The 12,999-nt window shown below is 41.7% G+C and overlaps 1 protein-coding gene across 1 annotated transcript in view; it reads right to left on the bottom strand.

Annotated features, from left to right (window-relative positions):
- Positions 1-12,999, bottom strand: part of MEGF6 (multiple EGF like domains 6) — a 1,140,767-nt gene that overhangs the window by 849,469 nt on the left and 278,299 nt on the right. The window lies entirely within an intron of this gene.

The following is a 12,999-nucleotide window of genomic DNA, read 5'->3' as shown; positions in this document are numbered from 1 at the left end:
ATTTGTGGGTGTGGACAGGTGTGATGAGTCAGCAGGCAAAACAGAGAGAACAACCATGTGTTATTCAACAGTAGGCATGAAATAACCCACATCTGATCTGGCCAGACAAACTACTGTTAACCAATAGTGCTCTATTATTCGTCCGCTCCAGGATACGCTAGCTCATTGCCATGGTAAGCATCCATTACTGTGGACTGGACAAAGATGGAGCACCAACGGACTCAGCCACATCAGCTGTTCCAGCCCAGCATGCATACATCATGCAATCCACTCATAAAACATTTAATGCCTACCTCAACCATTCCCAATACACCTGCCACTGGGTGCATATATCTAAGGGCTGTATATTCAAAGCACTCTGATGGATGGGATGTCAAAGGGTTTCTGGGTCATTTCGTCAGTATTCTATCAGATCTCTAAGTGACATGTCTACTAAAAAAGTAAAACATGCACGCACTACAAACATGAGATGCTACATTAGTATAACATTACATGCAGTAGCAGCTTACCAATGACGTTACGTATGACAAAATTATGTTGGCCGAGAAAGTACATTTAATGTGCACAAGAATTACTGCACACTGACGCTTAGCTGGAGATACACACCTTTCTTGCTTGCACAATCAGAACAATTATATGTCTCCATATCTTGACATTGCCCAGGAGTGTGGTCTGTATACCTGCTAGGGCATTCATCTCAGTTTGTGGGGACCCCCAATCCCATGTGCCTCCTTGTTTTCCGGATGTCACTGTGGTTCCATTTATAGGACCCTGAGAGACGGATGGCATATATCCCTCTAATAGATGGAGTGTCTAGTTGTTTCCTGCTCATGACTGACAAGCATTACTTTCAGTGCTTAGTTTGTAAAATAATAAGTGCCAGGGCAATGACCAGGAGGTCACTGCAGCTTGCAGCACCCATCACTGGTATTAGTAATTTTGAATGTATACTGTATTTATAAACAACGTTGTTCTGCTCATCTATAAATTAGATGAGCAGCGCCACCACGTGGCAGACTTTCATAAGTGTGGTGTTGACAATTAAGTGCCGGTACCAAGCACCAGAAACCAATTAAGTGCTGGTGCTCAGCACAGGAAACCACAGGCTCAAATTTAGCACTGATTACTCCCTCAATGTTCTCATAAATGGCTTCTGCCTAGGGCTACCCCTTTCTCCATCACCTTCTCCCACCAGACTACCAGCTGGTTTGAGCTACATACATTTTCTTAAAAACAAAATAGAGCACAATAGACCCCGCAAACTACGCCCTAGAATCAGAAGCCTATGAGGCAGTAGTGTAGTAGTTATAGTGTCCAAGGGTGACTGCTTAGAAGCAGCGTACAAGTGGAGACTATGGCCTGCAGCATTCCACCAAGATCACAAAAGAAGTTGGAGCTCAGCTAAACAGTCAATGAACCTCAGGTCAAGCTAGCAACAGAGGACACATTACTCGGCTCCATCAAACCACACCATGGATCATCTGTGGAGGAGAAGGTGCTTTGAGCCAATCGGAGCCCAGCATTGTTTAAGAGGCCTCGTAAAGGCGGTGCTTTGTGGAAGATCTTTTTACGCTTTGCAAAGATGACCCAATTTACGGTTGTATCTAATATATAGGCTTCATGAGAAGGCTCTGAAGTGATAATTTAAAAGTCTATTTATTAGCTAAGCAAACACCCAATTATATCGGCTAATATGTAGACGCAATATCTACATGTGTACCTATACGGCAAGCACCCATACCCACCAAATTGCGATTTTATAACACTTTCTTAATTGACACATTTGAAATAAGTTTTCCAAAAACAGTTTTTAAAATGGATACCAAGTTTAGTTTAATTTTTTCCGGGCTACAAGGATGTAAATAATTTTTATTTTAAAACACAGAATAATATTGACAGATGGCAAAATTTGGGAAATTAGTCTAATTACTTTAACTTTACCTCTCATCATTTTAGTTCAGTGCTCCACATTCAAATAGAACATTCACAACAATGAAATCAACATTTTCGGTCTTGTTTTAGACAGCGTATGCGCTGTCGCTTGCAAGATCTTATTTTTATTGAAAAAAAACCTAAAAAGAGCTTAGAGTCTGCCCATTACTTACCATTGGTTGACTTCAGCTTCACTCTGATTTCCTTGCTTATCACTGGTCAGTGGGTGCTGGTTTCACTTTCTCTCTTCCTGAGCCATGGACCAAGTACTGATTAATGTCTTTATTGGTGTCTTTCCGCTGCTCGTGCTTGATTTATGCACTTGTTTATTGTTGCTTACCTCGTTGTCATTGCTTCCTCTTCACTATTCCCTGTTTTTATTGCACTTGCAGCACTTCAATGTTTTTTTTCCGCCTGTGTGCGTCTTCCTCTTCCTAGGTCTGTTGCTGCATCCCCTGTGAGCATCTCCACCACCCGGCGCTGCTCAGCCAGTTTTCTACAGCACAAACTAATTTGCCCAAGGTCACTCTGAGTGGTCAAGTGGGTGTGCCAGGAGTGTTTTCATAGTCTACGGCTCAGACTGTGGCCTTCTCTTGTGTTGTGCATGCCTTCTTGTTTTTAGAACAAAAGCTTGCTTCGAATATGTATTACTTGCCACTATTTTATGTACTGTAAGCCCTTTTCCACCCTTTACCCTACTGTTTTCTCATTAATGAGGTCTACAAAAACATGTAATGTGAGCGGAATTCTGAAGCTCACAAACCTAGCTTTGGCAGCCCACGAGGGCTGGCACAATGTGCAGACCCATAATAAAATGGGTTTTATAAAGCAATTGCTGTTTAACTATGCTGGTTCTTAGCGTTGTGGACGTCAGATATTGCCGTGTTACGCAAAGACCTTCTCTCTATTTACATCCCCACGAATGATGAGAGGATGAGTCGGTTCCGTTGGATTGAGAGATGGTGTTTAAACGTTGCACACAATTCTGCCGCAAATGCATTCACAGCCTTTTACTGTACTCACATGAGTAGGAACACAAGAGATGCATGCCCAAAAGTCAGTGGTGGGCTCCTGGTGTCACTCAAAGGACAGTCTATCAGATGGCAGCGGCTACCTTGTGCAGATTAACAAAATCTCTGCACCTTTATTACCACTCAAACATATTGTCCAGAATTTTGTTTGTTGGTGGGAACCCCGACCGCATCCCACCCCAACTCCACGAGCGCTGGCCAGAGCAGTTTATGTGCTATTGCATTGCAGCTTTCAGATCCTAGGTTCCTCTTGAAGTGATGTGGTGCTCTTGCGTAAAGTGCCCAGTATACATCGTGGACACCTGAGTTGTAATCTTGGCTCTCTCACTGGCCTTTACGTGTGATCCTGGACAAATGTCCTTATTATCCAGTTCTTCATTTTCCATGTCTCACATGCATTGTGAGCACTTTGGGGTGGACTAAAATGGCCAAGGTGGCAAGGAATATTGTTCATGAGACAGTGACAAGTTCATCCTTAGTGCCTTGGAGAGGTGCCTGCTGTCTCTGCTAAGAATCACTAGGGGTATAGGCAGTATTTCAGAACATTTCAAAAAGTGTGCATAGCACGGGTTTGACACATTTGTTGTCTTTTGCAATTTCCCCCTTGTGGTTCTGTATGCACTAAGCCTTACTCTTGCAATCTTAATGGGAGTACATGGACCTGGAATTGAAAAACCAGTGGCGGTTCCTCCGCTAAGGCGGAGGAGCCTCACCCCACTGCTCAAAAGGAAAAATAAAATTATAATAACGTATTTTTATCATTTTAGTTTTCCTATTGAGTCAGCGGCTCGCAAGGCAGGCAGGGCTGGCCAGAGCAGGGAGAGGAGTGGTTTGCACTCACTAAGTGCACACAACTGCTTGGCCAGCCCTCTTGAGCCGGCCAGCCGGCCAAGCAGTCATGCGCACACTGCATCTTCCCCACCAGGCTGTAATACACAGCCTGGTGAGGAACATGCAAAGCCTCCCATTCCCTGTCTGAGCACTGATCCACGGTGCTCAGACCAACCACAATGCTGCATTGCAGCATTGTGTTTGTCTCAGGGGAGCCTGGGAGCCCATGTGCTTCCTGCTGCCGGACCGGAGACAGGAAGAAGAAGATGGCGGAAAAGCGGTGGCCGGCCGTTTTCAGGTAAGTCTTTTTTTTTCTTTTTTCATCGTCCCACCCTCCCCCACCCCGTGTCCAGTATCAGCCGCTACTGGGAAAAACACTGCATCTGCCATGCCTGAATTTAACCTTTTGGTGCAGGGATGCTCAAAAATCTTTTCAACATGCATTTAAATGTTTATGTGGTCACTAGGTTGGTATCAAACTCACATAAGCCGGGTCTGGTGGCTCAGTGGACTAATGCATCCACTGCAGGGGCCTGTGTTTGACCACATGGTAACAGGTTCAAATCCCGGCGGGTCCACTCAGCCTTCCATCCATTTGAGGTCGATAAAATGAGTACCATTGAGTTTGGTAACAATATACATCTGTTATTCAGCGCCAAGATTCCCCGTTGCTGGGGTGAACGTGCGCTTCAAATACACATGTTATGTTATAAATACAACCACATCACACTGGTTGTCTTCTCACGTAAATGATTCCCATTTGAGGCTAGGCGAATTTGCAAATCTGTCTGTTTAATCTACCATGCACTGCACTTAAGTACCCTTAATTATCTGTCATAAGTCATATCATTCATTTCTGAAAGTAAAAAGAAAAGCGCTATGGCGGTGTCAATGCTGACCCCATTATGGCACTTTTTATATTGATGTTCAGGCATGTTGCACATCAGCCACGCTGCTGTCCAACATAACTAAAAACATTGTCAAAGTTTATCGAGCTCCCCAAAGCGAGATCTATTGGCTTTGACAATGCTTGTTTAACTACTTGCCAGACTTTCCATGAATTTGTCATCATTAGTCTTCAGTTTTGTGGAGGTTTCTTCTTCGATAGCAACAGCTGAAGCATGATATTAATGTGAATCACAACTGTTTGTATCCTTTCCTCCTCTTCGTTTTGCTCCACGGAATATTTTTTTATTAGCAGGGCAAGTAGAAAATCACTGATTTTTTTTGATGTAGTGAAATGATGAACTGCATCACTTATTCCGCTATTGTTATTGTATGACTTTTTAAATTATATATTTTTTAATTTTGCTTATTCTAACCAGAGACAGTATGCCAAAAATGAGTTATTTAAATAGTAAATCTTTTGTCTTTACATAGAGATTTTGGTCCTTTATAGTAGGCCTGGGCGAAGCACTACGCTACGCTCGCGTAGTTTGCGAAGTTCGCGCTACTTCGCACTACGCGAACTGCACGTAGCACAGTGCGAACACGCGTAGCGTAGTGTTGCGTAGTGCTGCGGTCATTTTTTGCTTGCTCGCGGTCCTCAACGTCAAGTTGGCGACCGCGAGCAAGCAAAATGACATCCTGGCGAGACTTTTTCCTTGTTCGCGATCGCGAGCATGGAAAATAAACCTCCCGGCGAGATTCCCAACGCGAGAAGGTCAGGTTTCTCATTGCGAGGGGTCGCGTATGCTCGCGACCGCTCGCGATGAGAAACTACCAGTTCGCGTTGAGAAAGCTGCAGCTCGAGTAAAAATCTACTCGAGCAGCAGAAAACTACAGTTCGCACTGTGCAAGATGCCATTTTCAATGATTGCACAGTGCCGGTTGCTTGTCCGCACTGTGCAATCATTGAAAACAACATCTTGCACAGTGCGAACATGTTACTTCGCAGTTCGCGAAGTGCTACGCGTAGCTCGCGTAGTGCGAACTTCACTTTGCGTAGCTTCGCGAAGTGCTACTTCGCGAACTACGCCCACCCTTACTTTATAGACAGAGCAGTATGTCCGAGGTCATATAACTGCAGTGTGTTCTGAAATATTTTTGACTGATTTATTTCAAAGTAGCGCAGACAGTATTAATATCCTTCAATTTCAACCACTATTAATCAGTTTCTGAATATCAGCCCAGTATTAGTTTTTGAATCTCAGCCCAGTAGAAATAAGTCTCTAAATCCCACACTCTGTTTGAGGGTTACAAGGTGTCTGTATAACTCTGCATTTTAGGTATTCACAAAATTCCATGGAGTACGCCCCGAAATCTAAAATACCATTTAAACTCCTGCTCCCCTAAAATTACTCTTGTGATCAATGACCTGGAACATGTTTTGCCAACATCAAATCAAATGAATAATTCATAAATTAGGTTTCTGCTTGAGGACAGGTTTCAGTTTCTTTTAGTGTACACCACCATGTTGTTTCACTTTCCAGATACCCAGGTATTTCCAGGTGTGGGCAACTGCAAAACCACAATGAAACAATAGACCTTTCAAAGTTCCCATTGCACTGCTGAACTAGATGTCCCAACACACACAAGGAGGGAAGAGTAGAGAAAAGACATCTCCCTAACATGCACACAGAAGAAACAAAAGCAACGCATATCTCCCTGAGATCCTCAAAAACACCACTAAACAGTACTCTGGTTTACACCATCCATACCAAACACCCAAAACACCAAAAAAGTAACATCTCACACACAAACATGTGCTCAATCTATGCCAATCAAGATAATGTAGCACAACACATGTTCCTCACAAAAATAAAAGACAACCACAACATACCAAGATGGGTAGAGAAACCTCCACCCAAAATGCAAAGCAGCCGAATGCCACTCTGAGGAAAGAACAAATCCACCTCTACCCTTCCTTACAAAGTCACAAGTGAAGGCCAATTACATTTCTCACAAATTTAGAACATCCAAAACTACTCCAAATGAGAAGGGAGAACGCCCTTGCACCTAATCACAAAACTAAAGGAGAAAATAGACACATCCCTGCACATCACAAACAGAAAGCTGTCCAAGGAAAGCTCCCAAATTCATTCTTGTACAATATAGATTTTTCCTCCTCAACGGCCATTTTGCATTACATTGCAATGAAGACGGAAGGAAATTCAAAGAGTGTGGATCCCTGTGGACCTTATCCTGGTAAAGAAGACCCGCATCTGTCCCAATCTTTGTTTAAGCTGTGCTGCCTTTTTGGTCCTGATTATGAGTGTTGGAAACTCCACCGGAGTGGTATCTCCTGGTAAAATTCCACTTTTCACCATCATGAGTGGAAATACCAGGTGTTCAAATTGCGGACCAGGTACTCCTGGGTCTGGAGACTCTGGGCCCGATACTTCCGGCCTTGAAGAAACCAGGTATGCTTCACCTACACCCTCCAACCACTAGTCCACTTACTCAGAGCACAACATGACTCAGCAGGCAACCCCTGACCCCAAGACCCCAAGGTCTGACTCAAACCTGTTCTGAGCAGGCAGGGAATGTCAGCAGACCTGTCCACGGAAATGGGGATAAACAAACAAGAAAGGACCTGATGTTCCCAGGTCCGTACAGTTATTTATATTTGCCAGAATTGGGAGTGGGGATCTCAGCACCAAACTAATCAGCCCTTAGTCGGATGAAAGATGTTGACTTTGAGAAACTTAAAAGATCCAACCAGACAGCGTTTCACTGTTTATTTTGAAAACATCTTCGCGCAATTGTACACAGCTTGCGGACACCCTATCATCTCCTAATGGAAAGGTATTCTAAGAAGCTCTTCAGAACATCTGCAAACAAACAAAGAGAAGGATTTAATAAGCCTCTCTGCGGACCAAGAAGCTAGCCTCTCACTGCTCCAAGAGAAGCAAGCCTGTCAACTTGGAGCATTTCAGAACTCGCAAAGAAACTCCAAGGGACGTGTTTGTGGTGGGGACAGGATTACATCGGCCTGGCTTTTAAGCATGTTACATCTCTGCATGTCGGCGTGCATCAAAAAGCACCCGGGGCTTATCCGTCAATCCTCTCAGCATTAAAGTTGTTTTATTTGTTTTGAAAATGCATCTATAGTTTCTCTTCAGAAACAGTGCTTAAGAGCCAAAATCATAAAGTCCCTAGAACGTTTGCTCAGTCTTTAAAAAACGACTGTGCATGATCTCTGCGTTTTCCTTCGCAATACTTACTCCCTCTGACCATCCTTTAAAAGGCATCATTCTGGTGAGAAATCTATTGTTTTCCTGGTGATCCTGCCCAGTCTTCTGTCCACTATGGTGTAACTGACTTTGTAATAATACAATGATCAGTGCTACTAAACCTGCCCAATGACCTCTGCTACATAACCAGTTCAGTCAGAGTCTAGTCTGGATTCGAAAAATAGAAAGATCAATTATTTCAAATTTCCTATCAAGTGATTGTCGATTTAGGATAAGACTGGCTCAACGCTGCCTAAAACAAGCTAGTTTGGCCTGTGAGTGAAACTGCAGTACTTCCCTCTTAACACAAACTCCAGTCTAATGTTTCTAACAGCCACGACTCGAAATGCCATTTGTGCTGAGGACGCCCTAAGCTACCACAAGGTATAGGGTTTCATGCGATAATTTCAATTTAATTTGCACAGTTTTCAATTCTTTAAAGCTTTGTATTTGGTTTGCAAAAATATCTTTCCTGTAATCACTTTAGGTGGCCTGAGGGTTTTCTTGGACCTTACACCATCTTAAGGTCAAAAAGTACAGTCGTAAGTGTGTCGTATCCCACAAAGGAACAGCCTTACAACTGTTTTAGGATGACCTTAAATCAGAACAAAACCTGCATAATCCTGTCCTTCTTTCCAGCTTTAAGACCGTGTTAAGTCTGTATTATGCCAGGGAAAATATCTGAAAATCAGACTTTTATAGCTGCTTAAATTTTGCTTAACCTTTTACGTTTTTTCTTTTCTTCTATGATTTGGGTGAGTCTTCCGTAAACGCCTCTCCAGCTCTGCTTATTTCCCTCACAGGACTTTTGCTGCCCTCTTATTTGTGGGCTTAATTCAGTCCATTGCCCTGTCCAGGTCTGCCTCTTATGTAGGCTGACACAGTCGGTTGCACTGTTACTTTTGTTTGCCTGACACAACCTGTTCCGGTCCACCTGCCTGCTGCCACTTTCTATGCTCCATTTCCTGCCTGTCACTATTTCCTCTTTGCCCCTGAATATATATTTTCCCCTCTTCTTGCCCAAGGCCACCAGCTCATCACTTCCAGCCATTTTCAATAAGCAATCCTAAAGTTTTACTTCTGCTACCTTACTCCCTCCCCCCTGTGTAACACACAGACCCAAGAATCAGTGAAGGATCAAGAGAGGACAGTGCAGGTATTGTATTAACACAGCCGTTGTTTCTTAGAGAGGTCTGGGTGATGCAAGGTAGCTTCTTCCCCCACTGGTAGAGTAGCAATTTTAACATAATTGCTCGCATACTTTAAAAAATACAAAAACTCATTTTTTTTTTTTTGCCAGTTTGTGGATATAGTACAGTAAAATGTACCACCTGAAACTCAACAACTTTACATCACGTCAGGAGAAAATGACAATTTCTGCATATTTTCTAAAACTACTAGATTATTCAATTTTACGCAGCCGGAAACACAAAAAAGTGTTTACGGGCGTATGGAGGAGAGAAGAGGGATTGGGTAAGATCTCCTCCTCCTCACATGGCCTCTTTGTGACATGAGGCAGTAGGCAAAATCGAGGATTTGAAATACAGTCTATGTAAAAGTCGTGGACTGAACAGAGGCAGATATATAGGTGATTTATTTTTCCAGCCAGGCGCATCACTGCTCTTGGTCTCTAATTTGTGTCATACTTTACTCAGACCCCTGTTTAGAGATATGTGGAAGCGCACTGTCCTTTCATCCTCCGAGAGAGCCAGACGCATACGGTATTGCACTGAGCAGAAAACAAACTTGACATCTACAAACATGTTATTAACAGATGTGCCTATTTTATTCTGTACATCCCAGAGTGTTTTAAATATAATTTAAATTCTGTGTTTCCATTTTGGGCATCTGAAAAATCCTCCCAGCATTAGGAAACAGAACATTAGCACTGCACTGTACAAAGTCTATTTACTAGGGACCTTAAGATTGGAGTTATAAGCCCTTCAAATGAGATGCCCAACATTTAAGTTTCCTCTCTGCTGCTCTCTTGAACTATCTGTTGTTTGGAAAACAGTGTATGAGAAATAGCCACAGCTTAGATAATATCTGTAATGTAAACAAGATTTTAGTCAGTCAGTCAAAATCCTTTATTTCTAAGAAATCAATTATTGCAGAAATATTGCATAGACTGCATTTGACATGCACAATTACAAACATCATAAAATCCACACCTAACACTTCATTTGATTAATCTTTCAGCACTTATCTTCAGCCTGAAGTAAACGGACATACAATATAACATTTTTAACTTCTTCAAGGTAAAAACTCAATCAAGGGACAGTACATGAACGCAAACCAATTAAGAACATTACAGATATCATTAATATCCCAGGACTTATAATTAATTTAAACAGGTAAAAATTGCAAAATGCAAGGTGCAGGGCCATACTTTCTTGGAAAGGGGAATATATCACCGTAGACAAGCAACTCATTTCACCATCTAGAGCAATGCAAAGTGGAGCATACGACCCAACCGCATTTTTGCATACCTATGAGCAGCATGTAGAAAGCATTGAAATAGCCCAAAGCATACATCTCATTTTGCCAACCGTTATAAAGTACAGTATACAGGACAACTATCACAACCCCAGACCTCCCCTTCGAGCAACATCCTAGCGTATCATCAAGTGTTCAAGTGCCATATGTTATAAATACGGGGAAGAGAAACTTCCTCCTTTCCTCAAGGAAGAGTACACAGTCCAGCTTTCATCAAGGAAGAGTACACAGTCCAACTCACTGAGTACTTACAACCCCGCCAGCAAGGGCACTGGCCCAGGTTCTCCATAATTTTAAACTTAAGACATTGCATCCACCATACAGGGTAAATGTCAATCCTCAAAAGCAAAAATTCATATCTCAAGGACCTATCTGGGATTTTATATAGATATGGGAAATGTTCCATACTCTCCTGGAGAGTAAGGAAGGAAATAAGAATAGCGATTCAAGGAATTAAAACGACAATCAGTGTCAACTAAAGAAGACCCAATACTGTAAGAATAAAGTTTACATGAAAACCAAAGAGGGAATTATTCTTTCCACCTTGACTAAAGTACACTTAAGTATTTAAGGTGTTTGGACATAAATTCTTGGTATTGGCATCCTCTGGGGATAACTAGAGTTAACAAATGAAAGTTGACCTATAAACGTTTGCAAGTGTCTGTTACAGTATAGCTTCTTGCCTGTATGTTTTTTTTGTTTTGTTCTGTTTAAACTAGAAACCACTTTAGATTGTGAATAACGTGGGAAGTGCAGTAAATCAATATGTACAAAAAACTGTGGCTGTGGAATGGCATATTACCAAAGGCCTGGGTCGTCATGTCATAGGATGTGTGTCGTCTATATGCCTTTGTGAGCCATATTAGTGGCATGATTTTTCTGTATTTTTACACGAAGAAGCCCTCTTCAAGACGACGTGTGCCAAAGAGCTCCAGAGAAGAACTTCTTAGCCAAGAGAATGTTTGGCAGAAGATCTGCGTGGGCATATCTGGAGATCCATCATTATAAATGCCTCTTGACTCTGACATGACCACCCTCCCAGTGAATTAGCATGGTGTCTGCCTCAGTCCATAGCATTCCAAAGTACATAGAGAGAGATGTATCCTTTCGTTAATGCATTAATCCATTCATTTTGTAAAATACATCATTTATTTAAGCACTGTACAAGAAAATGATTCTGGTAGGCTTGAACGTAGATTCTTAAATTAACTCAGATGCGTACCATCTGTAAACTGACTGATCTGGTAGCCTTGAGGTCAACTCAAGTGTCAACTTGACTATGTATTTAATATTTATTTGTGTGGATCTAGGATAGACCTGTTGAATGGACGCCAAGATGTGCCTTGAGGCCCTTTCTTGCTTTCATGTTCGATAATTACATGATTCAGATTTATGTCAACACTTTTAAATGAAGTCTGGAGCTAAAGAAGAGTTTTTCTTCTAATAATTTTTAGAGAGATAAATTGAACTAAGGAGGCCATTAATGCTCTAACATTTTATAAGAGTGCGGTGCCAGAATATCGTATTTGGAATATTGTATGACTTGGATACCATATACTAAATATTGTTTAAAATATTGACCCATTGTAGTTAATAATTTCAAATGTACACCCAATGGAAAAATATTTTTCAAAGAATATTTAGGAAACAATAGGTCATGCTTCTGACTATGATATTCTGATGTACAACTCTCAGGGACAATGTCCTGGGTATGATGAAATAAGGTCCTCTGCCTCCATGGAAGCACAATGATTTGAGACCTATGCTTTCAACTACAAAGGTACAATAATATAATTACTATGAGAATAATAATCCTTAATTTCACTCGAAAGTTTTTCAATGAAATCGAATGTTTGAATAATAATGCAGTTTCAAATCTACTGGAAAAGTGAATTGATCTACAGTTCTTTAAACGCCACTTAAAAAGTATGAAAAATGGTGGACTTCTACAAATGAGTGTTTGGGCTAAAACTAGTCAAAAGCACATTCCAGGTTAACAAATACAGATGAATTTATGTACAACATATGTGCTTGCTCACATATAGCTTTATGTGCCTAAGAGTTAAACCATCACACCACATACGCAAAATGATGCTCAACAAACCACTGCAAAACAAGTGACCAACATAAAACAATGATAAATGGACTGGAGTACACGGGTTATGCCCAGAAGTGACACTTTACTGTCTAGTGACCAGTGATACTGCTTTCAAAGAATCTTCGGTCGTGTTCTCGGGGTGATCTTTGGCTTGATTAAAAACACCCCTTAGGACAATCCTCCCCAATGTTTGTGTGCAAAAAGTCTTAATAGAAACTGCTTATTGCCAGTAAAGAAACATCTTAATCGAAAACAGCGAGTTTTCTTCAGTGTCCAGGGTGCATTGGTGGTGGAGATGGTGGGAATGTGTTAGAAACAGGGACATGTGAAAGCATGTGTTGGTGGAGTCCTTAAGCTGGTCATTTTTCTCCCTGTCTTTGTGTGAGGGCATTCTGTTGTGAAACACAGTCTCTCTTGTTCAGGGTATAAGATTTGA

Source organism: Triturus cristatus, chromosome 1_2 (assembly GCF_964204655.1).
Source record: "Triturus cristatus chromosome 1_2, aTriCri1.1, whole genome shotgun sequence".
NCBI classification, from domain to species: Eukaryota; Metazoa; Chordata; class Amphibia; order Caudata; family Salamandridae; genus Triturus; species Triturus cristatus.
This window is presented reverse-complemented; position numbering and strand designations above follow the sequence as displayed.